Source organism: Hermetia illucens, chromosome 5, assembly GCF_905115235.1.
Source record: "Hermetia illucens chromosome 5, iHerIll2.2.curated.20191125, whole genome shotgun sequence".
NCBI classification, from domain to species: Eukaryota; Metazoa; Arthropoda; class Insecta; order Diptera; family Stratiomyidae; genus Hermetia; species Hermetia illucens.
Window position 1 is genome coordinate 94,482,909 of NC_051853.1, and position 4,540 is coordinate 94,487,448.

A 4,540-nucleotide genomic window follows, 5' to 3' on the forward strand; every position below is an offset into this window, starting at 1 on the left:
CGATATGCGCAACCAAAAGAGTGTGTGAATCGGTGAAATAAAAAAAAGCAAGGCGCAATGCGGTGGCACCCATCTTTCACGTTTACGCCCAGAAGTAGTAAATATTGCAATACGGACGACACACATCTTAAATAGCTCGTCAGCTAACTGCATTGGACACTGGATCGCCATTAAAACTGTTTGGTTTTAAAGGAAATTAGATTGTCGTTGACTTAAGACCGATGAACCACGTTTTATTCTGAAATAGTTACCCTTCATTTTGTTGGAGCTAGAATTGTTAAGATGTCTTGATTAAAGGCAAGCATAAGGTGCATCGAACAATTGAGAATATGGCCAGAGAACTACGAGGAAGAGGACTAAAACCTTGGTAGGTCATCAAATTATGCCAAATATTGCGACATGAAAGTGTCGCCAAGGTTGACCCAAAAAAGGCTAAGAAAAAGAAATGTTCTGGAAGTATGGCTTATGCAGATACATTTAAAAAAGTGAAAAATTTTCCCGCCTTAAAACATCTTGAGAAATTACAGAATCCAGAAAACCCGAAAGAAGGTGGAGAAGTCCTGTGGGAACAAGGCAGAAAGTTTCCGCAACCGAGTAGAAACTTTATTTGGGAAGAATGCCGCAATGCTTTTTCAAAAGCCAGAGAGGACCCAATTGAGGTTACATCAAAAGTGGAAATGTGTCCTGCCTTAGTGGCGCAGTTCACGTTTGAAGCCCGAAGGTCTATTTTCCGTTTGGATGTAACCACAGTCCCCATGAAACTCCCACTAGGGGGCCAACCGCTACAACCGACCAACCGAAAGTTCCTGAGAAAAGTAAATTCTGAGGGCTATTCCCGTTCCCATGGTACCTGTCTACCGCTCGTAAGCTTTCGTGACCGAAGCCACTTCATGAGTCCCCGTGCAGACTAGGGTTTGATGGTCCTTATTAAGCCATGGAACATTTGCCTATTGCTTCACGGTCAATAAGCCAAAGTGAGTACAGCGTTGCTGGGAGGTTCTCCTCGGCCACTTGGTTTTGGTAACAGAATTTCCATTTGGAGCCTTTGAGTAAAGTTGATATAAAAAATATAAAAATATATATATAAAAAATCCAAAACAGTTTCCTTTTACCTTACTAACAAATTTTTATTAATTTGCAAAAATGCATTTCGATGACTACTTGTCGCCTTCTTCAGTGCCTAGGTTTGGATCTTAGTAAAGTAGAAGGAAACTGTTTTTTATTTTTTAATTTATAACACTTGGTTTTGGTCTTCATTGCCGCCATCTCAGAGTACCTCTCTTGAGATCAGTAACGAACAATTGGAGCACAAAAGTTAAAAAAGGTACCCTCACAACCATCAGGAGAGATGCCAATCAAACATCAAATTTACCCGTTGAGCCCCCTCGTTTCTGTTTCGCGTTGAATCCGTTTCTCAAAACTTTTGCATGGAAGCAAATATTGAGTTCCAAGCCAAACATGAGAGAGTGAATTGATTTCTATTCGGGAGCTCGGGATAAAATAAACTGAAATTAAAGACAGAGGTACGTCATAATGGGGCTTCCAATCCTACTCATCATAACTTAAAGCCAATAACAAATATTTGGCAACATTCATTAAAAATGTTGATTGTATTGCTTCACAAAAGGTGAAAGTACGAAAATTTGACTGTTTGCCCACATACTAACAAATTATTCAAAATTTTCTTTTGTAGCTTACTTTACTATAAGAGAGGAGAGCAGGTCCACATTGATTCTTCGAGAAATTTTCGCAGTGGACTTTAAATCCGACGATGTAGACCCGGAGTCTCTTAGAGTAAAAATAGATAACTCCTGGTCGTTTTGCAAATGAAATCGGCCTGAAGCTGCCTAAGATAATTGTAAGAAGCAATAAAATTGTCCAAGATGAAATGCCTGTTCCAATAAGCAGTTGGCTGTGAAAAGCCTAAGAAGAATGCCAAGTTTAACAATGGCTATAAGATCCCCTGGCAAGGCCACACCACAGTTCCCCATTAGGCTTCCAACTTTTCGATTCTCTACACGAATCAACACACACAGGTGTGCATAATTATTTCAACATATGATATTTTCCACAAATGTTAACTTCGCACTTGATTTATTTCATATTATCGTTATATCTTCAAAAGTTTATGTTCATATTAGTATGAAGAATGTTAGGAACGACTCTTGATTAACTATTTTCGCTCTAGTGGTTTTATTGAGTGACAAAAGTATTTCAATTTCGCCTTTAATTATTTCAACAAAGTATCTTCCTGCACATTTATGTTAAAGAAAAAATTCGATTCAATTAAATTAATGAATGTATCAACTACAATAACATTTACAGCTGGTATGGTTTGGATTGGATATGGATTTTCCTATTTTCTTTAGAAAATTCATTGAAAATGAAAATCTCAGATAGTTTCAGTCTTCTGTGTCTCTGAAAAAAAGATGTCGGCTACTGTGACTTTCTTAAGCCACCTATCTAGACTCAGGACATATGTTAAAAGCAGCAGTTTTTTGCAAACTTCGCCATGATAAACAGGGTACGAATGAAAATTTTCCCAGAAGTTAGAAATGAACTATTTTAGAAACCTCAGCGGAATAATTAATGTGTTTGGAAGAACCCAAACACATTAATTATTCTCAAAGACAATATTAAAACATTGGAATAATCTTAAGCAATTAACAACAATTTTCAATTGTGTTCAATAAAAGAACGTGGAAAGAAAGCAAAGAATCACTTTACGTTTACTAATATCTTGCAAGGGATAATATACGTTGTAGCGGTTATTCAATGTATAATGCTGGGGAAATTTAAGTGCCGCCTGGATTTCGGGCTTAGAGGTGAAAATTGAGGTCCACTACCCCTGGTCTTCAGGGCCGGGTGGCGTGTTTAATATGAAAGCACTGTGCTAAAATCGAATGTATTCTCTTCATCGTTTTTCCCTCAGTTAATAAAAGTTTTAACCAATTCAAACAATTTAGATTGTCGTAAGTTTCCACAAACTTCCCTTAAACGATATGTAAATTATCTGACTGCTTAGTTTCCATGTTTTTAAAGAAATCGTCAAAAAATAAAACGATTACGGGATTAAAACGCAACACCGTCTACGTCACTATGTTAGTAGTGATTCTTTTATTCGTCATATATCGATATTTCGGGAACAACTTATTTCTTTCTTCATGGTCGGGTGTATATTGACTGATGTGAACAAAATTGGGACTTATTTACTATTGGAGATTCTAATTGTTAATAATTTTTATCATGCGATCTTATAGAAACGTAAATAAGGGCGAGTTGCAGTTGCCTAAATACATGCCGATGGAGGGTGCACATTTTTTTTTTCACAGAATGTAGCCATGTGCTCTTCTTCTTTCATCGTGCATTCTATCATCTTGTTAGCATATCCGATTTTATTGATCGTACCCATGATGTACTTCTCCTTACAAAAGTTTTCTAATACAAATTGCGAACCACATCTTGCGGTACAGACATAGACGATCCGAAATTGGATAGAAGGTCTTTTACTTTCAATTCGGAAGCATATGTATGTATGTATATATATCTACGAGCGTGTTCGCACCAAGCCTAAATCATGAATTAAAATGTGCACAAATATAAGTACATATGTGTATATATATACGTATTTCCTAAGTGGCAATTGGTTATATGCGCATTCTGTGTCAGTGGCGAAGTGCAATCCAGATGGACATGGAAGTCCTGGGGGTTTAACGTGCCGTGTAGCCATAATCCCACGGTCCTCTTCGGACACGGATTGATTTTGGGACCACAATCAGAGCCCCGCCATGCAAGCACAGCGGCCCTGGTTTATACTGAGTGCAGGCTCAGCATTCATACCAGTGGATGCGGGGCCTATCTAACACCTCTGCCGCAACTAAGGAGTACGGCACCCGAGGGGACGGAACTAATCTAAGATGGACAAAGTTTCTGATTCAAATACACACATCTGTCTGTCTGTTGTCTAGACCAGACACTTTCAGATAGACCAAACATTCATCTGGTACAGCCACAGACATTTGTCTTACTGATAACACAGGTAGAGGTCTCTTGTCCTCTTCAACTTAATTCGAATTTGCCTCAGTGTGGGACCAGTGAATAATGAAGTTGGAATCAAAATTCTAAGTTGCAAGAATATTTTGCACAGAACAGCAGCCCCAAAAGCCCGAAACGTAATCGGTACTCATTCGTGAATTTATAATTATTTGATTAGAATAGATTTTAGTTTCTCTGATTGATGAGGAATATTGTTTGTTTCAAAACATTAAAACAACCATCACCAAGCATCGGAAAGCATTCTCCTTGCTGTTTCACTAAACACATCTCAGGTTGAAGTCACAAAAATGTCGCGAATTATGAGAGCCTAATTATGATTATAATCATGTAATCGTGAAATTCGTAATCATAATTACGTGATTTTTCTCAATTCTATAATAGATAGCGGAGCGACTACTTTCAATTTGCGCCATCTCCTTTTTTTGTTTCAATGTCAGGTAAGATATTAATAGATGCAATGGTTTCTAAATTAAATCAAACATAA